We start from the raw sequence: 23839 nt of genomic DNA on the forward strand, positions 1-23839 counted from the left end.
TTGAAGTCATGTGTTCATTATTTCTTATAATACAATAGTATTCCATTATAATCATATACCACAACTTTTCAGCCATTCCCCAAATTAGTGGGCATCCCTTTAGTTCCCGGTTCTTATAACCAACAAAAAGAATTGCTACAAATATTTTTGTACAAAAATATCCTATCCCCTTTTTTAAATCTTTGGATAAAGACCTAGTAGTGATACTGCTGGATCAAAGGCATGCACAGTTTTAGAACCCTTTAGGAAGGAACAGTTCCAAATTCCCCTTCAAAATGGTTGGATCAAATCATAACTATAGTGCATTAGTGCACCAATTTTCCCACATCCCCTCTAACATTTTATCACTTTCCTTTTCTGTCATATTCACCAATCTGATCGATGTGAGGTGGTACCTCAGAGTTGTTTTAATTTGCATTCCTCTAATTGAGAGTGATATAAAGTATTTTTTCATATAGCTCTATATAGTTTTCATTTCTTCATCTGAGAACTACCTGTTCAGATCCTTTGATCATTTGTCAATTGGAGACTTATATTTTTATAAATTTGACTAAATTCTCTATATAGTTGAAAGATTAGACCGTTATCATTGATACTTGTAAAAAAACTTCCCAGCTTTCTGCTTTCCTTCTAAAATTGATTGCATTAGTTTTGTTTGTACAAAAACTTGTTAACTTAATATAATCAAAATTATCCTTTTAATATCCTTCGATGATGTCTGTCTCTTGTTTAGTCATGACTTTATTATAAATAGGAAGCTTTTTTAACTTTTTCCTCTGGCTCTAAATTGGTAATCTGGAGCCCTGAAGAGAGACATTCTGGGAATAACCCTGGGTTGGGGGAAGAGGGAGAATGGTCACTGGAGTTTCTAATAGTTTTCCTCACCAGGCCCAACTAGTATGGTCCCGGTTGATAATCAGCTAGTGGCTTAAATTACCTTGTAAAAAAGGCATTTACTAAGCTAGTATAACAAAAGCAGTTTTTAAAGAAACAATCCCCATAAATGGAAGCATACTTGTCTTACCCTTTTTAAAAAAAATGTCCCTGAGTGGAGAAGTGCGAATATAGAAATGTGATAGTGAGAAACACATATAGAGAATCCATATGGCAAAGAAGTAACTCAAAGATCTTCACTATGGAAATCTTTTTTTCTCTCTTCATGAAGTTCTTAGAAATTTCCCCTTGGGTATAGCTCTGATGCAAATCCTGCCATCAACCAGTGCTTCTCCAAAGTCATGATCATCTCTTTTATGTTTTTAGATTAAAGATTTGCTCATATAGTTTATTTTGGTTTATTTATTCATTTAATTGAGATATCTGGGTCCTCTGTCATTAGTCAAGGTGGGGGTAAATATTCATTCTCTCTCTCCCCCTCTCTCTCCTTTTCTCTCTCTCTCTCTCTCTCTCTCTCTCTCTCTCTCTCTCTCTCTCTCTCTCTCTCTCTCTCTCACACACACACACACACACACACACACACACACACACACAACCACTAAGCTACAAAGATTATTGCAAACTTCACCAAAGGGGCAGCACCTTAGTTGAGCCTTGAAGGATGAAAAGGATTGTAAAAGTATTTGATAATGAAATAGGTTGTTCCAAATACAGCAGCATTTGGTGCCAAGACAAAGAAGAGAGAAAAACATATCTTTTTTCTAGGTTTTTCTTAATAATTTTTCTCATTTAACAAACATGTATCATCTCTCCCTCAAACCTCCAACTCCCACCACTGGAAAAAAATCAAAGAAAGAAAGAAAGAAATCTTTGTAAGAAATATGCCTAGTCAAGCAAAACAAATTCTTATGCTGGCCACATGCCAAAATGTTTGTCAATTATCAGCTTGTTATAAGTTGGGTAGCTTTCTCCATCATTCATCCTCTGGAATCATGGTTGATTATTGGGTTCTTCAGCGTCTTTAAGTCTAAGTTGTTTATCTTTACAATATTGATCTTATAGTATAAATTATTCTCCTGTTCTCCTTACTGCACTCTGTGATACTTCACACAAGTCTTCCGAGGTTTCTTGAAAACATTCCCTTTGGCATATCTAAAGGCACTATGGTTTTCCTATGTTAATATAGTATAATTTATTTAGTTACTCTTCAATTGATGGGCACCCCATAGTTTCCAGTTCTTTGCAATATCAAAGAGTTGCTATAAATATTTTTGTGCATAGAGGACCTTTTCCTTAGGACACATATAATCCTAGTAGAGGTGTCTCTGGACAAAAGAATATGTATATAGTAGTAAATTTGTTGACATAGTTCCAAATTCCTTTCCAGAATTGCTGGACAAAATCACAGCTCTACCAACAATGCATCATATATCTCTTTTCCCTGTTGAGGTTTTTGTTGGGGTTTTTTGTCAAATTTGCCAATGTGATATATGTGGAATGAAACCTCAGAATTACTTTAACTTTTAGTTATCTAATGAATCAGTAATTTGGAGTATTTTCCCATCTAATAATTATTTGTATAATTATTATATATCATATTATATATTATAATTCCCATCTAATAATTATCTAATAATTATATTTTTACTATCAACTTGGGAGAGATGGAATGTTGTAGTCAGTGAACAATTGCCTTGGAGAGATTTGATAAAGAGGTCACTGAATGTTATGGAGCAGGAGTATTATTTAGGAATGTTATTTTTGCAAATGTGTGGAGAATGGATTGGTTAAGGAAGAAGTTATAAGCAGGAAAATAATTTAGGAGGCTACAGTAAAGAAAAGAATGGATATTTACCATTAGCATAGGAAGGGTATTGTTAAATTTATTGTGGTTGAGACTCTGAAACATATTATTAGGTAGTCACCAGGGATTTAATTTTTAAATGCCAAAATGAATTACTAAAGTAAATGGAATTTGTGGTCGTTTATTTACAATATTTACAATAGAAGGAAGATATTAAGAAAAAAGAGAGAGCGAGAACTCTGGCTTCTTCTGATACCAGTTAGAATTTCTAAGCCCCAGCCAGGGGAAGAGAAAAGCAGGGTCACTAAGTCAGCCTTTCACTCACCAGTGGTGACAGTCTAAATGGAAAGAAGTCTGGGTGTCTATCTTCTGGTCACTCCTCAAGGGTCTGTCTTCCAGTCTCTCCTTCAAGTCAGAGCCTCCATCAACTGGAAACTTGAATTGAATATATCTGAATGTCCAAATCTCCAAATGTCTCTGAATCAATCCGAATGAATCGAAATGAATGTCTCCTTCTGGCCTTTTGTCCTCTTTTTTAAAGATCTTTTTCTCTTGTGTCACCTCCCCTAAATTTCACATCTACAAATCACAGCAGATGCTTTTCTCCAGGACTGCCCATTCTTTAGTTCTCACCTTCTCTGGCTAGTTTATATCTTTTGGGTTACTTATGTAGCTATTTAAGAATGTCTTTTGGTTAGTTCACTTTTTGTAGTTACTTAACACCTTTTTGTGGTTACAATGGGTAGATGTACTTCAAATACTAAGTTATCACCTTTATAGATTAAAATCTAAATACATATTGTAGCTTACAATTCCAGCTTCACTATAAAGGAAGAGCTAAGTATCTTCATTGTTTCAATCAGGAGATTACAATTTTATCTTTACAATAAAGGAAGAGCTAAGTGTCTTCATTGTTATAATCAGGGGAGAGCTAAATTCAATCTTCACAGTATCAATTCTCTCACTGGAAGAAATGCAGAATCAAAGGTGTCTCACCTATTCCAAACCATTCTAGACAAGTAAAATGAAGTTCCTGAGGTGGTCTTCACAAACTGCAAAAGATCATATCATGATGGAGGCTGAACTGAGGCAATGAAATTAAGTAAAAGAAATATTTTTATTTATTCAGTCCATAGTTAGGAAATAAAGGCAGAAACCATTCAAAAAATGGACAATCTAAAGCCTGATAGTCTTCTCTGGCTGGATCAATGTGGGTGTCACTGTGGGTCTGATTCACAAAAAGAGCTGAATAGTCCAAGACTCTGACTAAAGGAATTAGGTCCTCACCCTGATAGCAAGAGTCTAGATATCCTTATAATTCATGGCAGATGGCAGTAGAGAGCTGAAGCAGACCTGAGGGTTGAGTCCAGTGAATACAGCAACAAGGACCATAGCATAGCAACACACAGCTTGAAGATATCATCAGCCCATGACAGCAGCAGCTCTAGGTGGAGAATAGGAAGTAGTTGCATCAGAAGACAGATACACAGATAACAGAAACACAAACCTAAGAGCATGAGTTGACCTAATTTCACAGATTCCTGAGTAATAAAAAGTTTTCTATGTGTTTCTCTTCTCAATACATGTCTCTGACCACAAGCATTTTCTTTTTTTATTCTCATGCAAAATGCACTTCCATATTGGTCATTGTTATGAGAGCACACTCATACATAACCAAAATCCCAAAATAAAATCATAAATACACTAATGTCAAATGTGAAGATTAGATTTAGCTATCTCCTGATTTGTAACAATAAAGATGCTTATTCTAACAAAATCAGGGATGTCTAGGGAACTTTGCATTACTCCACCCTACTTTGTCTAACAAAATAGGGAATGTCTGTAACCATGCTTGAGGATTGAGTTTTAAGAGGGTGGCCTTTGATAGAGAAATTGACAAATCAGAAACAGCTGACAGACTCCTGTGCTGTCCTAAGTCAAGCTTAGGCTACCATTGGTGCAGAGGAGACGCAGGAAAGTGAGGTAGAATCATTTAGGTTTTTCAGGGGTTTAGGTTTTCCTCTCATCGGTCTCTTTTCCTGGAGAGGTGGCTCCGGTTGGCAGCGTGCTAAGCATTCTGACATCTTGGCATGGTGGCAGCTATTTGTCTGGGTTTTGGCAGTGAGTTTGCCCTTGACCTAATTCAGGTTCAGGCATCTTGGCTGAGCCCTCTTGGAGTTCAGGCTGATTCCTTCCTCCTTTACTCTCCAAAACTTTATCTTCCTAGAGCCTCTAATCTTCCCCCTGACACAAGCCAGGTGGGAGAAATCCTACACCCTTTTCTTCTCCCTTCTCCTTAATTTATTTCCACTATATTAATTAAATCACCATAAATTTCAAGCTGACTTAGGTATTTTTTTTTAATTTGGGATATCCCATGGCGACCAATAATGAATATAGTTTAGGTCACAAAGCTAAAATTATCCTTTACACAAAGAAAATATACTTTAATATGCATCCAGCTGACTCCAATAGATCTATTTCTGGAGAAGCATTTCCTACATGCATGCATTCTACATGACTCTTCACTAGCCATGAATGCATGAAGGAAGCATTAAGAAATTATCCTATAACTCCACAACAAAATGGGGAGTTTTGTAGAAGCTACAGATGACATGCTGTGTAATTAGAAATCTTGAACCCTTGGACTTCATATCCCAGAATTCTTTTCTCTCATGTTTGGTAAATAAGTTGTGTGTAACTCCGCCCTTTCTCTCTCTTCTGATGGTACTCTGTGCTCTGATAGAAAGGGAGGGCCAAAAATATCGTATGGGTTTTCCAGAGAGAGATTGGGAGGAGGGAGAGAGGGGAAAAGGGAGGGGGGGAGAAAGAGAAAGAAAAAGAGAGGAGGAAGAAAAAGAGAGAAAGAGAAAGGAGGAGAAAGAGAGAGGGAGAGAGAGAGGAAGGGAGGGAGGGAGAGAGAGAAACTGTCCTTTGAATCTAGGAGTTATTAAAGTTTATAGATAACCATGGCTTCATTGGGAGCAGCCAGGTGGTGCATTGGATAGAACACCAGTCTTGGAATCAGAAAGATTTATCTTTATGAGTTCAAATCCAGTCTTAGGCACTTACTAACTATGTGACCCTGGGCAAGTCACATAACCTTGTTTGTCTCAATTTCCTCATCTGTGAAATGAGCTGAAGAAGAAGAAAATGGCAAACAACTCCTGTATCTTTGCCAAGAAAACCCCAAGGTGGGATCACAAGGAATCACTGAACGACATGGCTGCATTTAGAGGTGCAAAAGTTCCAGGAATGGGAGAGTGAGACTTTCTGCCATCATCATTCCTCACATAGAAAATTATATTCAATTCCAGGCACTAGGGATATTGATAAGCTGGAGGGTGGGGGGTGGGCCTAAAGTAGGATAATCTGGGGGAGGGGGAGGCCTAGAGTACCAAAAACAGGAAGGTGAAGGGGCATGAGTCCATGTCATAAGCTTATCAATTAAATATTGAACTATTCCCATTAAGCCTGGAAAAAAGAAGATTCAAGGAGGACATATTAGCTGTCTTGAAATACTTGCAGGGCTATTATATGGAAGAAGAGTTAGGCTTGTTCTATTTGACCCCAGAAGTCAGGGCCAGGAAATTACAAAGAGATCATTTGGGTTTTGATGTCAGGAAAATCTCCTAATGATTAGAGCTGCCCAAAATATAAATGGAGTGCTTCAAGACAAAATGAGTTTCCACCTCCTTAAAGACTTCAAACACTCCAAGCACAAAGCAGACTACTATTTGTTGGTTATGTTATACTGGAGAATCCTTTCACTTATGACTTGAACAAGATGGCTCCTAAGAAAACATCTAACATTTCAATTTTATGATTATATGAATGACTGAGAGTACCCTATCTATGTTATGAATCTTCCACTCCTTTAGAAACATTCTTAGCATATGCTTGATATGTAACCATTTAATTTAAATATTAAGAGAGGGTAATCTCACCAATGGATCTATTCAATATTAGTAATATTTAAGTTCTTCTTTCATAGATGAAAAATAACTCTAATATATTTTCTTCTCACATCCTACTTTTTTTTTTTCATAACCCTACTTTAGTGACTACAGGTCTAGCCCAAACCCCTCATTGTAAACTTTCTTACCTTACTTAACACTTACCAAGGTCCTTTTCCCATATACTCCACCTCCCTCTTAAACTTAATCTCTTCTGATGGGAATGAAAAGATAAGCTTGACATGTACTTCAAGTCAAATCCAAATTTTATTCCCTTTAGAATCATTTAACTTACTCTGGATATTGCTTTTCCTCTTCATAAATAACAAAATTGGAATAGATGATCTCTAGGATACTGTGCACTTGTATCTGATAACTAGATGATCTCCCTGTCCCACTTAAAACCCTGCCATTTGAGAACCAAACCTAGAGACAGGAGGTTCCAGGTTCAAATATGGCCTCAGAGATACCACCTCACTCCTAGCAGATTGGCTAACATGACAGTAAAGGAAAGTAATAAATTTTGGAGGGGATGTGGAAAAATTGGGACACTAATGCATTGCTCATGGAGTTGTGAATTGATCCAACCATTCTGGATGGCAATTTGGAACTATGCCCAAAAGGTTTTAAAAGACTACCTGCCCTTTGATCCACCCATACCACTGTTGGGTTTATACCCCAAAGAGATAATAAGGGGAAAAGACTTGTTCAAAAATATTCATAGCTGTGTTCTGTGTGGTGGCAAAAAATTGGAAAATGAGGGGATGCCCTTCAGTTGGGGAATGGCTGAACAAATTGTGGTATCTGTTGGTGACTGGGATATTATTGTGCTCAAAGGAACAATGAAGTGGAGGAATTCCATGGGAACTCGAACAACCTCCAGGAATTGATGCAGAGTGAAAGGAGAAAACCAAGAGAACCTTATACACAGAGACGTTTACACTGTGGCACAATCGAATGTAATGGACTTCTCTACTAGGAGCAATGCAATGATCCAGGACAATTTTGAGGGACTTATGAGAAAGATGCTATCCACATCCAGAGGAAGAACTGTGGGAGTAGAAACACAAAAGAAAAAACAACTGCCTGATCACATGGGTCGATGGGGACTATGATTGGGGAAGTAGACTCTAAATTATCACTCTGGTGCAAATATCAATAATATGGAAATAGGTCTTGATCAATGACACATGTAAAACCCAGTTGAATTGTGGCTGCGGGGGTGGGGGGAGGGAGGAGGGGATAAAAAGAACATGAATATTGTAAACATGAAAAAATATTCTAAATTAATTAAATAGAATTTTCCAAATTTAAAAAAACAAACAAACAAATATGACCTCAGACACTTCCTAGCTGTGTGACCCTGGGCAAGTCACTTAACCTCAATTGTCTAGCCCTTAGCACTCTTCTGCCTTGGTTCTAAGGCAGAAGATAAGGGTTGTTTTTTGGTTGTTTTTTTTTTTAATTTGCCAGAACTCTTTGTCAAGCAATGAAGAACAGGATTGGGTCTCCTGGCCTGGGCCTTTCTGCCTAGATGGCATGGAAGCTGAGTTTTCTCTCAAAAAGACTTTCCCTATGAACAGAATTCTTCATCTGCCCTCTTCCTTGAGAATGAGGATTTTAGGTGTTTGCCTCCAACCTCTTCTCCACAGGAAGGAGTATTTCTCAGTGCTTGAAGGGTCAAAGGCAGCCCCTTCACAGAGCACCAATGAGGGAACCCAGAGCCCAGAGCAACTCCATGGGCCTAAGATCTAACACCAACACCAGCCTGGCCTCAGATTTCCCTTTTTCACCTTCCTTGTATGGCCTTATCTGAGCCTCTTAGGGATTACAAAAGTTTCCTTCCAGCTGCTCCTCTCTATTTATCTGGAAATTCTTATTCATAATTGATGACTGCTAATTATACCTATAAAAGAGTTGTCTTGACGGTAACTCCCCATACAGACAGTGTCACTACCCAAGACATAATCACGCACCTCTAGGGGCCATGAGTTCTGGGAATCCCATCCCTGTAATTGTGGTTAGGCTTCTTCTCCTCCCCACCTCTGCCAACCTGCTATCTGCAATTATTCTGATTACTGGTGGCCCAGCCCCAGCCAGGCACCCAGAGACCAGTCTGGGTAATGACTCTGTGTTGCACCTAGAGTAAGTTGTTAGTCAATGTTCATTCAGCTCAATTCACTTGAATTTCATCCTGCTGGATAGTTCTTCCATCCCTCTCATTTTCTTCCTCCTCTAGTTTTACCCCACATCCAATCCATCCTCAGCACCTCTCCAAAAATACTCCTCCTAAGGCTCAAGTCTTACCTTGTGACAGCCTTTCTGCTCTGTGCTGTCCCTATTACATATGTTCCGTACATCACCATAAACTCCTTGAGAGAGGAGGTGACTTTAATTTTCATCCTTGTCCCTGAGCAGCTTAGCCACACAGTATCTTGCACATAAAAAATAATAAAAAAAAAGTTTTTTAATTGGTTTGAGGTAGTTGGACTCCGATATCTCTGATGAGTCTTTACAAATCTTATTGACAGCAAAAGTCTCAGGCAAGGGTGCTGTAAGGCTCGAATGAGATAATGAATGTGGAGCATTTTGCAAACTTAAACCACCATATAAATTCCTGATGTCTTTGTTGTCATTTTTCTAGGTACTGAGCCATTAGTCTGATGTTGAGTTCATTTCTAGAGTCTTCTACTGCACTGCTGCTAAGCTCAAGAAATATTTTTACTTATTATATACACTTACCAGCTATGAGGACCTTGAGTTAGTCATTAAACTTGCGTTCCTCAGTTTTCTCATCTGTAAAATGGAGATAATAATAACACCTGTTTTCACATGGTGGTTTGGAGAATCAAATGAGATAATATTTGTAAAGTGCTTGTCACAGTATCTAGCACATAATAAGCACTATATAAATGGTTAGCTATTATTGTCATTATTAACAACAATAATAGAATAATATAAGAATAAGCCAGTAAACCATCTTCTAGTAGGAGGAAGAATGTATAGCATACATACTTTTAATTTTAATCTACATCATTAACACTTTACCATTTTCTTAAGTCTAGGCAATCAACAAACAATAAATCAAGCTCTGACTTATAGGAAATGATAACTTCTGTGGTGTAAATGTTCACACTAAAAATTCAACCAGAGGCTCCTGGTCTTTTGTGAGCTGGAAGCCATTGATTCTCATACACTCCTGGTTTTAAACCACAGTTGCCTCCTTAGATTATCCTTTCCCATGAATTGTCTTTCAAATAGGAAGAGAATGGAGAGACTCAACTTTACATAAATCAAAATATATTAAATATATACTATGTGTGCCTAAGCACTGCACTATGATCTAAAGAAGATATAAAAATGGTTATATAGTGTATATAATAACAACCACACCAAGACATTGGTGTACCCTGTATTTGTTATGAGCTGTGACTTGTTCTTCCTATCCCCCTTCCTCTTCCTCTCTTCCTCCTCTTCTTTCTCTTCCTCCTCCTCCCCTTCTCCTCTTCCTCCTCTTCCCCCTTCTCCTTCTTCTCTTCTCCTTCCTCCTCCTCTTCCTCCCCCTTCTTCCTCCTCCTCCTTCTCTTCCTCTCCTTTTCCTCTTCCTCCTCCTCCACCTCCTTCTTTTCCTTCTCCCTCTCCATCTCCTTCTCCTTCTCCTTCTTCTTGATAAAGCTGATCCACCTCACCATGCTTGTTGGCAAAGGAGTCTTACATTTAAATATGCCAGGTTTTGAGGTTAATTAACTTTCTGGATGATGGTGTATTTATATTTGTTTTCTTCCTTCACAGATGGAATTCTTCTGCCTTAAAGTGAGAAAAGTTCAAAACCAAAGACAGAGTGCAAAATTTCTCCTCTTAACTCTTCTGCTTGGACCTCAATCTGCTATTGCAAAATGCTATACTAATATCTGTGAGAAACCCAAGCAGCAGAATCCACATGGCATTTATATATTTAATACTGGGTTTTGTACTGCAGGAAGCATTTGGGTGGTCCATGTGATCATTACCACTCATAGAAATGTGTTCTGTCCAAGTCTAATGGTCAGGTCTAGTGACTACTGTAAACGCCAAAACTGTAAAGATAATTTTAGTGTTTTGACTTAAAATCTAAATAAGTGGTCGCCATGGGAAATTCCCAAATATGAAAAATACCCAAGTCAGCTGGGGATTTATGGAGATTTTAATTAATAAAGAGAGAAGGAATTAAGGGAAGGAGAGAGAGAGAGAGAGAGAGAGAGAGAGAGAGAGAGAGAGAGAGAGAGAGAGAGAGAGAGAGAGAGAATTAAAGAATTAATTTAAACTGCTCTGGCTCAGGCTGAGCCAAGCAGTAGTTAAAGGCCTTGGCCAAAGTGACCTCCCTGAGCCTAAGGGAGAGGAAGTCAGTCTTATTATTCACCACAAGACTGTCTCCAAGCAAGCTCCAGTCCTCCACTGAATCTCCTGAAATGAGTTCAGAATCTAACTCAATTCCTAACTCAATTGAACTGCCTTTGAACTATTCCTTAACCTCCTTTTAAAGAGAATTTTCTCTTGTTACCTCCCCTTAATTTTCACATCTACCAATCACAGTAGATGCTTTTTTCCAGGACTGCCCATTCTTAGTTCTCATTTTCTTTGGTTCTCACCTTCTCTGGTTAGATTATATCTTCTGATAACTTCACACCTCTTTGTTAAGCTTGCCTTTTGTAAGTTACTTGACCTTTTTAGGTACTAATTTAACCTTTACAGGTACTTAACACCTTTTTGTATTAGATCTAAAAATATACCTATCTTAAGGTTCTAGCTTTACTATAAGGTATGAGTTAGGGACTTTCATTGTTCAATCAGGAGTTTACAACTTTATCTTTCCCTAAGGCACTGTCTGAGTAGGGTGGAGTAATTTCCAAGTTCCCAATACATTCCTGATTCTTGTTAGACCAAATATCTCCATTGTTACAATAAGGGAATAGCTAAACCAAATCTTCTAAGGTACAGTCTGAGTAATTTTTAAGATTCACACTACACAGCCCTTCTCCTGTAAAAACTCCACCAAAAAGTGCAGAATATCCTCAGCACCAGCCTCTCAGCCAATGCTTCTTCTAAGGTCAGTTACCAAACCATCCTGTTGCTAATGAGCACCTTTTTCTCTTTTCCCTCAACCAACTTTATTGTTAATTTTTTTGTATCATATATCATTTTTAAAAAAGGCTCTCTCAATAATGTCTTTCTTCACCCTTTTGTCTCCATGTTATCCAAACCTCAGACATTTGTGTTCATTATCAGCTGGTCCAGGCACAACTGAATTCTATGTGCAAGGAAACATTCCCATTCCCACACATGCTTCAAAAGCATCTCTTCCTCCATGACATTCTCTCTCCTCCATGATTTTCTTGTCACAGAGAGGAAGAACTATGAACCATTTGAACCATTAAAGATTTAGTGTTCCCCAAACAAAATCCAGCCTTTCATTACCTTTTTTAACCCTTACCTTGTATCTTAGTTTCAGTTCTAAGAGAGAAGGCAAGGGCTAGGCAAAAGTGGTTAAGTGACTTAACCAGTCACACAACTAGACAGAGTCAGAAGTCAGATTTGAACCCATCCAGACTCTAGGCCATCTAGCTGCCCATTTCATTGTCTTTTGAAAGCTAATAAATAGGTTCTATTTGGCATAGAAAGAAGTAACTATGTGGTAGAATGGAGACCAACCTCTCATCACAAAGGATCCTGTTTCTAAAGTGACCTAATACTCTGCATCATCCTCTAGGGATGCTTTATTTAGAAACCCTCTTATCTTAAAAAAAAAAAAAAGAGCCACCTATCAATTAGCCAGTTATTTCAGCTATCTCATCCATCTTCTAGGGATAGGTAGGGTTCCATAGAGAGTAATTGTTATAATAAAACTCTCACCTGCATAGAACCATTCATGTCTTTCAGCCTCCTACAATCCTCAGCTGAGATGATATCTTTGAGGCTACATGCTATTCTGTCCTCATCTACTGAAGGTGCTATGATTAGTAAGCCTCTCATTGAGAAGGACTCCAGTCATCCAATAGGGGCTATAAATCCCTCTGTCCCCCACCTAGCTAAGATAAGATATGCTCATAGAATATGCTCTAAAGTATGCAAATCATTGAAGTTCAACTAGAAACTCAAATTCTCCATTTCCTCTTATCTCTTCTACTTGGACCTCAATCTGCTATTGGAAATGCTATACTAATATCTGTGAGAAACCCAAGCAGCAGAGTCCATACTGCTTATAGACTCTCCTTGACTCCCATAGTTCTAATAAGTTAAGTATTTAATTGAAATAAATTTTCATGAAATGTCTGACTAAGTGAGATGTCTAAATCAAGATAGGTAGCCCAGATCCCATAAACTTACTCCAGGAGAAAAAAAATTAAAATTAATAATACCAGGGCAAATAAATTTCAAGAAATTTAACATGAAACTCCATTAAGTGACATCATCCACCCCAGAACTTCACATTGTGAATTTCAAAACTATTCCACCCTAATCAGACCATTCTTTAGAAGATCTGATTTAGCTATTTCCTGATCAATAACAATAGAGATACTTGGAATAACAGAATCAGGTCTTAAAAACCCACATTCTCCACCCTACTCAGTGTAACAAGATTGGGAAGGGCTGCATCAAACTCAATATTTAATTATTTGAGAAAATGGCCTTCAACAGACATGTGCAAAAAAAAGGACTCTGGGCAGTCCTAAGTCAAGCTTGAGCCACCATTGACACATGCGAGACGCATGAAGTGAGGTAGAGAACAGCCTCGGGAGTTCTCGGGACTTCCTGTGAGGAGGGATAGAGTGCAGTTCGATCCTGGAGCTTAAGCATGGAGAAGCCCCGCAGACAGCTTTCCTTCAGACCAGTCATGTGATTGATAAGGACTGACCCCTTTCTCTGCTTTGGCTTTCTAAGGCCTTAAGGCCCGCTTTGGCTCAGCCTGAGCCAGAGTGGTTCTGAGTTAAACTTCTTTCCTTCTCTCCCTCTTTCCTTCTTTCCCTTTTTCCCTCTCTCTCTCTCTCTCTCTCTCTCTCTCTCTCTCTCTCTCTCTCTCTCTCTTTCTCTCTCTCTGTCTGTCTCTCTCTGTCTCTCTGTCTCTCTGTCTCTCTGTCTCTCTCTCTCTCTTTCTCTCTCTCTGTTTCTCTCTCTCTCTCTCTCTCTCTCTATCTCATATTTTCTTCCTCCTGTTGTAATTAAAACACACTAAAATTTTGGCAGCTGACTTGGCTTTTTATTATTTGGGATTTCCCTTGGTGATCATTTAAATTTAGATTTTTTTCAGTCTCAACCATAATATTCACCCTTTACAACACGCACACACACACACATACACACCAACCAGAATAAGCAATAGAAAAGAGAAATCACCAGAAAAAAACAGATCTACAAAAAATAAAACAAAATGAAAGTCTCCCAATGCAAAAAAGACACAACCCAGAGTATACAAAGCTCTGTATCTGGAGGCAAAAAGAATGGAGGACTCCTACAACAATGCACTAAGATGATCAGAAATCCACATAGTGGACCTCAGAAGGAAACAAAAGTGATTAGTTAGACTGGGACAACCCAGATCCAGATATTTTGAAGTCAATAGCTCTCTGTAAAGAGATGCTACAGAGGGCCCTAAAAATCCAGTACTCTGAATCTCAAAGATGGGTAGAGAGGCATAAAATTCACCAGCATTTTAAGCCTAGATACAAACAAGAAGGTGAACATAAGCATGAAAAACTAGGTGATCTAGGCTAGATTTGTTCTTTCTCAGATATAAATGTTCCATTAAAGATTACGTTGACTGTATCCCAAAATGTGTAATGTTGTCTTATTGTTATAATTATCTCTAATGAAACTATCTATTGTTTCTATAGTTTGATCTTTGACCCATCCTTTCTTTAAGCTGAAGTTATTTAGTTTCCAATTAGTTTTTAATTATTTCTTTAGTGGCTCTTTATTGAATATAATTTTATTGCTTTAAAGTCCATAAAAATCTTTAATATTTATGTATTTTTGCATTTGTTTGGGAGCTTTATATGACCTAACATATGTTCAATTTCTGTATAAACAAAGAGCTTAGAAATTTATATACTCTTTGCTATTCCTATTTGTTAAATACCAAAAGTCTTTGCTATGTAACTTTTCTAAAATTCTCAAGTCTTTAACTTTTTTCCTTGTTTATATTTTGGTTAGACATATCTAAGTCTGAGGAGATACACTGAAGTCCCCTACTATGTCTCCCCTGAAACTTGCATAACTTTTCCTTTAAATGTTTACATGCTCGTTATTAAACATATGATTAGTATTGATAATATTTCTGATTCCTTTCAGTGAATTGTAATTTCTCATCAAGTCTATTTTGCTATTGTCTTATCTAAGATAATGTTTGCTACTCATACTGTTTTTAATTTTTCATGTTCTTCAGTCATTTTTCAGTAGCATCTGATTCTTCATGACCCCATTTGAGAGTTTCTCAGCAAGGATATTGAAATGGTTTCCCATTTTCTTCTCCAGCTCATTCATAGATTAGGAAACTGAGGCAAAAAGTGGTAAGTGGCTTGCCCAGGGTCATAGTGCCTAGCATCTGAGACCAGCTTTGAACTCAGGAAGGTGATTCTTCTTGGCTTTAGGCCTGATACTCTATCCATTATGATACCTAGCTGCTCCATTTTTTTTTAAATTTTGCTGAAGCATAATACAATTTACTGCAGCCTCTTATTCTAGTTTGAGTCTTTATATGAAGATGTTTCTTATAAAGAATGTGTTGTTGGATTCTGCTTTCTAATTCATTCTATCTTCTTCCATTTTGTGGTAAGTATTTGAATTCATCTCATTTATGGTCTCAGTTATGATTGTTAATTGTGTATATTTGATTCCATCCTATGCTTTTGCTTCTTTTTTTCCCCCTGTCCCCTCTGTTTACAAAGAAAAAAAAAAAGGTGGTGCAAAACTGAGGAGTCATGAGGAGCATAAAACAGTAAATGTGACCAAACAATCAAATCATAAAGAACTACACAAGGAGAAACTATATATTCTAATATGGGGAGATGATATATGGATCCCTACAGAAGTCTATCCTTACCAGGGATCGTAGAGGAAGTTTAATAAAACAACCAAAGTGTGGTTTTGATCTTAAAAGAAGGAAGGAAAGGAAAGGGAAAAGGAATACACTAGAAGGATGAGAAAGAGAGAGGAAAGGGGGAGGATTAGGCTCTGTTTTTTCTGAGTAAATTATTCTTGGTAGTAAACCTATATCTTTTTGCCTTCTGGAATATCACATTTCATGCTGTTGAATCACCACCCCTTTAGAGTGTTTTTAACCTCCTGCAGTTCTATATTAATATTTTTGTGGGTGGACACCTGAGGAGATTGGAAACTGAGGGAAAATGGATAGAGGAGGGGGAGAGAGAGAGAGAGAGAGAGAGAGAGAGAGAGAGAGAGAGAGAGAGAGAGAGAGAGAGAGAGAAAGAGAGACAGACAGAGAGACAGAGACAGAGACAGAGAGAGACAGAGAGAGACAGAGAGACAGAGAAGGGAGAGACAGACAGAGAGAGGAGAGGAATAAAGACTCAGAGACAAAAAGTTAAAAAATATCGGCTCCATCATTCATGTCCCTCTGATGGAATTGAGAGAGGGCTCTACATGTGTCCTCAAACTTTTATTAGAGAGTTTAGGAATGTGGAGTGGGAGGTAACTATGTGACATGGCATAGGCTTTAACATTGGCTCAATGGACAAATCACATAATCAAAGAGGAGGAGGTTAATTAAACATGTGACTTGGTAAGGAATGTAGTCTAACAAGGTGGGAGCTAGGACCCTATGGTTAAATATTGTCCTGCTCAGGAATTCTTTTGTCCTTTGGATTGAAGATTTGGAAATACAAAAATCAATAAGTAACATGACCATGAGTCTGGTATATGAACACATAAGATACACTATCAATACACCAATCATACTTTCAAGATGTTAATATACCTGGTATGCTACATATCCTCCTTTTTGTTTAAAAATTAAGACAAGAGTGTATAAGGGTAAAAAGAAATTATAAACTAAACAAAAACAACAAAAATGAGCATAGCAAAAATAATAAATAAAAAATGAATTCTAAATCAACTAGCAAAATTAAATTTAAAAAGTTTATGTAAGAACAATAATAAAAAAAGACCTTAACTCACTTGTGATCCTGAATTAATGTGATATCAGTCCCACAGTCCTGTAGGACAGGTGCAATAATATAGCATTTTACCCATGTTTAGCCAGGACTGTAAGAAGTTGCCAGACCTTTAAATCTAAAGAAAGGACTATAGTTTGAGATGAGAGGGAAGTCTTTTCCTTTCCCTTGGTCTGATCATGCATAGAGTCCTTGGGATATTGAAGCCAAGATGCCAGCCACATAGATATTTGGTTGGAACTTTGGTACCAGGCCAACCTGTGTTTGAGGGTGTCAAAACACTGCATCCTTTTACCTCCAACAAGACATTAGTAAGTGACATATATCCATCTTATATGGATTTTATGTCTCTCTTAGATATCAGGCTTTCTGGCAAAGTTCAATGCCTTCATTGTAATCCCTTCTTCTGCCATCAGACACAGTAACCCATAATAGTCCCATGAGGTTTAACAAATTCTTGCATGTTCCTACAGTCTCAAGCTTTTGGGTATGTACATATATAAATAGAGTTATTGTTAACTCATATTTCAGGATAATAATATTAATACTGCTTTCAATGTAATTCTAGTACTTAAAAGAAAATATATGGGGGAAATAATCTGAAAAAATAATCAGGGAAAATAAAAATAAAATTAATACAAAATTTTAAATTCATGGCTCACATTTCATGTGGCAATGTTGTAGCTAAGCCAGTGTGTAATACAAGGATTTTCATTCAAAAATGATTTCTATTTCCCTAATTTAAGTTGACCAAGATTCACATTGTGAGTGCATAAAATATTTTAGCATGTAAAAGCTTTTCAAAAACATTAATACAAAAATTAATATGAATTTTTAAAAGTACCAATATTTCCATAAACATTGCACTCTGTGTGTTTGTTGCTCTATATCATCATGTTTTAAACAACAAGAATGATGAAAATGAAGTGACATTGCAACATCTGGCTGCATATTTCTGATATAAGCCTTATTTAAATATCTTCTTTTGCATGGTATAAGTAAACCAATCAATATAACAACCAAGACTCTGACATTACCAATGTTTATAAAATTAATTTTGCCAAATCAATTTTTAGGGTTAACAGAAGCTAAAGTTCCTTCCCATTTTGTAGCAGATCAGGTATATTAGCATCTTGAAAGTATGATTGGTATATTGATAGTGTATCTTATGTGTTCATATACCAGACTCATGGTCATGTTACTTATTGATTTTTGTATTTCCAAATCTTCAATCCAAAGGACAAAAGAATTCCTGAGCAGGACAATATTTAACCACAGGGTCCTAGCTCCCACCTTGTTAGACTACATTCCTTACCAAGTCACATGTTTGATTAACCTCCTTCTCTTTGATTATGTGATTGTCCATTGAGCCAATGTTAACACCTATGCCATGTCACATAGTTACCTCCCACTCCACATTCCTAAACTCTCCAATAAAAGTGTGAGGACACATGTAGAGCCCTCTCTCAATTCCATCAGAGGGACATGCATGATGGAGCCGATATTTTTTAACTTTTTGTCTCTGAATCTTTATTCCTCTCTCTCTCTCTCTCTCTCTCTCTCTCTCTCTCTCTCTCTCTCTCTCTCTCTCTCTCTCTCTCTCTCTGTCTCTCTCTCTGTCTCTCTCTCTCTTTCTCTCTCTCTCTCTCTCTCTCTATCTCTCTCTCTCTCTCTCATCCCCCCCTCTCTCTCCTCTATCTCTCAGTTTCCAATCTCCTTCTCAGATGTCTATCCACGAAAATATAGAACTGCAGGAGGTTACAGTGTTGGCTACTAAATCATGCATTATCCTGACTGTGGCCCTTTGGTACTCAAATTATTTCTTTCTGGCTACTTGGCAGTATTCTTCTTTGACCTGGAAGCTCTGGATTTTGGCTCTAATGTTCCCAGGAGTTTTCATTCTGAGGTTTCTTTTAGGAAGCTACCAATGGATTCTTTCTATTTCAATCAATCAATAAACGTTTATTTACCTCCTACATATACCAACCATATGCTAAGTGCTGGGGAGATAAAATGAAACAAAAAAGCTGTCTTTCACCATAAAGAGTTTACAGTCTAATAAGGGATACAACAAACAAGCATATAGGTATAATAATATATATAATATATAATAATCCATATATAGGATAAATAGGAAATAATTGATAGAGGGAAAGCACATGAACTTGGGCAACTAGGTGGTGCAGTGGATCAAGCAACAGGTCTGGGGTCAGGAAGACACGAACTCAAATACAGCCTCAGACATCTACTAGCTGTGACCCTGGGCAAATCATTTAACCCTGTTTGCCTCAGTTTCCTCAATTGTAAAACAAGCTAGAGAAGGAAATGCCAAATCACCCCATTATCTTTGCCAAGAAAACTCCAATGAAATCACAAAGTGTAGACCTGACTGAAAACAATTGGACAACAACAACAATAATGAGAAGAGCTTCCTGTATCTGGTAGGATTTTAGCTAGGACATGAAAGAAGTCAGGGAATTCATGAGGTAGAGGTAATGAGAGAGAGAGAGAGAATTCTAGGCTTAGAAGATAGAGAAAATTCCCAGAGCTAAGAGATGGAGTATCTTGTTACTGGATGAGCAAACAGTACAGTGTCATTGAATCAAAGAACAGAAAGGACAAGGGATAAGATATAAAAAGACAATTATTGTCCTTCATGTCCTTCATGACATCATGTTGTCATTTTGGGAGGAACAAAATGATAACATGATGTCAGGAACAATTTTCAGTGTTACCAACTTTAGTGGATCAGACAAATATGAGCCCAGAAGGCTCTACCACAGGTCAGGCAAAAATAGCCAGGATGAACATTTGGGATGGAGATGTCTACATTTGCAAGTTTCATGTTTATTTTGAGCTACCACAATCCTGCTTTGCTCATGGAGCAGAGATTCTTCTTTGATGAAGGCATACCATGGCACAATTGATACCAAATTTCTTAAAAGAGACCTTGAGAATGTCCTTGTATCATTTCTTCTGATCTCCATATGAGTGTTTGCCTTGAGTGAATTCTCTGTATGAATCTTTTAGGCAAATGTAGGTTTGGTATTTGAGCAACATGGCCAGTTCATTGGAGTTGTGTGCTCTGTAGTAGAGTCTGAATGCTTAGCAGTTCAGCTCAGGAAAGGACCTCAGTGTCTAATATCTTATCTTGCCAAGTGATCTTTAGAATCTTTCTAAGACAATTCAAATGGAAGTATTTCAGTCTCCTGCCTTCATGCTGGTATACTGTCTGGGTTCTATGGGCATAGAACAATGAGGTCAGCACAATGGCCTCTGTAGACCTTTAGTTTGGAAGGTAACCTAATACTTCCCTCCCACACTTCCCTTCAGAAGCTCCCAAATACTGAGCTAGCTCTGGCAATGCATGAATCATCCTCATCATCCATGTAGGCATCCCCAGAAAGTATACTGCCAAAGTAAATGAACTTATCCACACCATTCAGAATTTCTCCATTTGCTGTAACCAGTGGCACCATATTTGGATGAAGCAGTGATGACTGGTGGAGAACCTCTATTTTCTTGGTGTTCATTATAAGGCCAAAATGAGCACAAGCAGCAGAAAGTTGATCCATGCTCAGCTGCATCTCAGTCTCAGAGGCTACATTGAATGTACAATCACCTGCAAGCAGAAAGTCATATACCAATTCTCCTTCCCCTTTAGACTTGGTTTGTAGCCTTTTTAAGTAAAATAATTTATCTCCAGTGAAGTAACCTACATGCACACCATTTTCTTACTCATTGAAAGCATCTGACAATAGCAATGAAAATACACTAAAAAGCTTAACCTTATTTCACTCTATTAGTGATTAGGAAAGTCCAAGAACATAATCCATTATCCAGAAGTTGTATAGGCATGCCATCATGGAAATGGTATAACAGTATTGATGAACTTCTCTGAGCAACCAAATTTTGCCATGATCTCCTACAAGCCCTCACAACTGCCAGTATCAAAGGTTTGATCATCAGATTGACAAATGTCGTATACAGACCCTTCTGTTCTATTCTTGGCATTTCTCCTAGGCAGCAAAGATCCTATCAACTAATCTGTAGGTCTTTCTGAAGCCATATTGGTTCTTGGGTAAATGACTCATAAGTGAAGGATGAGCCTATTAATTCTGGCAAAAAATTTGCCAGTAATGACTAAGAGAGAGAAGAATGTTTTATCCTAGAAACAACAGGGAGCTATGAAAACACCTTGAGCAAGGGTGTTCCATAATCAGACCTTTAGGAATATCAATTTAATAGTTACATTGGATGATGAATTGAAAAGGAGAGAACCCTGAGGCAGGAAATCTGTTGGAACACAGTAATCAGAATCTGAACTAAGGGGATGACTGAGTAGAGATAAGGACATGAATATGATCAAACTACTTTCCTATCTTTTTTAAACCCTTACCTTCTATCTGATATTAAGTATCAATTCTAAGGCAGAAAAGTGAGAATTGGGGTTAGGTGACTTGCCCAAGGCACAGCTAGGAAGTATCTGAGGCCATATTTGAACCCAGGACCTCCCATCTCTAGACCTGGGTCTCCATCCACTGAGCCACTTAGCTGTCTCTTTTCTCATGATTTTTAACAGATTTTATGTTAATTTTATCCTTTAGGATAATAATATGTTTCTACTCTCGAAGAAATAAAATATACTATTTTATCCCAGCCCTACCAACACAGCTAAGTTGGTTAGATTTTGTTTTTGTACTCTAATTGAGTTGTAAGACATCTAGGGCAATTAGAATTAACCATGCTAGAATATAAGTGGATTCTTTCTTTCCAATAATTAATTGATCTTTGAACTGAACTATTGTGATCTAAAACTCTCTCTCTCTCTCTCTCTCTCTCTCACACACACACACACACACACACACACACATAAATATACGTGAAAGGTAATTCTTTATTCTCTTTGTCTATCTTTAAGTTAATTAACCAAAAACTTAAACACCCCTACTTAACACTAAGTAAGAGAGTTCACAAGTCACTTACTAAAATGGGTGACAACTCCAGAAACTTGTGAATCCTTTGATAAGAGTTTACGCCCTCAGAGGTTAAGAGGTAGATCACACACACACTTCCCCCCACCCCCCACCCCGGGTAGTACTAGGCAATTTGGAAGCTGTAATTGGCCCCTGTGAAGAGAGGAAGGGACGGGAAGGGATGTGAAAAAAGGACTATAAAAAGTCTTGAACTTACTGTCCAGGAAGTCTTTGGCTTGAATCTTCAGGTTGGAGTTTTGGCTGGTGACTTGTCTCTTAGAGGTGGCTTTGGACTTGGACCCCAGCTTCAACTTGGGACCTTGGTTCTTGGACTGCTTCTTGAAGGACTGCTCCTGAATCTTCTCCTTTGGACTTCATCGTGAGTGAGTGAGTAGCTGGCCTTCCCTTCCTGGCTTCTGGAGAGATTAGTTCTGAAGAGGTCTCCTTCTCCTGAAGGAGGTTGCATTGGTGGAACCTTTGCATAAGACACCACCAGGTCCTCTGACTGAAGGTTAACAAGCCCTGCCATAAGACTTAGTGTGATAGGCTAGATATTTTCTCTACTCTCTTCTTACATTTCTCTACTTTCACTCTTTCTACCTCTTTATAAATAAAAGCTACTAAAAGTCACTTGACTTGAGCTACAGTATTTTTTAATCAGCAATCACAATATTATTTTAGAATTCTCATGTATTTAGAAACAGCCAAACGATTTCAGAGAATACTAAAAATATCTGTGTAATGGCTATGGAGTAAAGTGTACAGAAACAGAACAATAAGAATAACATTGTAATGAAAAATGATGTTGAAAGACTTAAATTCTGATCACTGAGAGATGACTTCAATTACTGCAGAGGTTCTGTTATGAAGCATGTTATCCATCTCCTGATAGAGGAATGATGGATTCAAGGTATAGAAAGAGACAAACATTTTCAGTCATGTCTAATACATGGATTTGTTTGCTTGACTATACTTAATTGTTGCAAGGTTTTATTTTTCTTTTTTAATGAGGAGAGATATTAGGGGAATACTAATGATTGTGATGAAAAGGAAAATTGAAATATTTTAATTCACAGAAGAGAACACAAGGAAATTCAAGAAGACATTTGAAATTTAATGTGTCAAATTTATTACTTTTTTAACACATTCTGCATTAAATTGAGATTAATCATTTTATATACAATCTTCTTTTTGTTTTTTACTATGTCCATGGAATTTTTCTTTTTTATGTTGGCCAGGTTTAGAATTATATATGTGTGTGTGTGTGTGTGTGTGTGTTGGATTTATTATAATGATGCTATTATAATTATATTATATAACATTATATTATGTCATTAAATTTATATAGATATAATATAATATATAATGTATTACTGGAGTTAAAATATTATTGTAATAAAATAATTATATTACATAATTTACATCATGGAAATTTTAAAAATATTAATATATATGCCAAAAAAGAAAAGGAAACACTTTCTCACTCCAAGTAAAAAAGCAGCCTGCGATTAGGAAGTAGCAAATGAGGTTGAGAAGCAAAAAGAGCTCAGAATCTAAACCAAGGTCTTTTACTAGCTTCAGCTACCAGGTGGTTGCTGATCCAACTTGGGGCGGGGGGGGGGGGGGGGGGGGGGGGGGAGGAAGAGCTGAAATATAGTCAAACATTGTAACTACAAGTTAATCATCTTTGCAGACTATATAACAGCTGCAATTCAATAAAATATCATTAGATGGCAGCAGAAAGTAACAAAAAAGCCTGACCAACCATAAACCAAAGAGGAAGATAATACAGGACCACTTACTGAAAAGCTGCACTTACTCCAAGAAAGTCCATTTCATCTGATGACATCAGCAGGCAGAGAAGATTAGGGTCCGGAAAAGAGTAGGACTGACCTAGATAGGAATGAAATTTGGAAAAAGGAAGCAGCGAAAAGATAACTGAGCAAAAACCCATTTGGTTATGACAATAATAATAATAATCATGATGATGATGATGGTGATGATAATGATAATAATAATAATAGCATCTACGTAGCAGTTTAA

General features: G+C 37.4%; 1 long non-coding RNA gene across 1 annotated transcript; it reads right to left on the reverse strand.

Moving 5' to 3' along the window:
- Positions 1–8455: 8455 nt before the first annotated feature.
- On the reverse strand, positions 8456–22777 carry LOC103103622 (uncharacterized). The gene is made up of 3 exons (XR_001629280.2): positions 22014–22777; positions 9397–9450; positions 8456–9088 (listed from the first exon to the last, which is right to left on the reverse strand). It is a non-coding gene; the product is annotated as an uncharacterized LOC103103622 (long non-coding RNA).
- Between the last annotated feature and the right edge of the window lie 1062 nt (positions 22778–23839).

This window comes from Monodelphis domestica, chromosome 3 (genome assembly GCF_027887165.1).
Source record: "Monodelphis domestica isolate mMonDom1 chromosome 3, mMonDom1.pri, whole genome shotgun sequence".
Classification (NCBI taxonomy): domain Eukaryota; kingdom Metazoa; phylum Chordata; class Mammalia; order Didelphimorphia; family Didelphidae; genus Monodelphis; species Monodelphis domestica.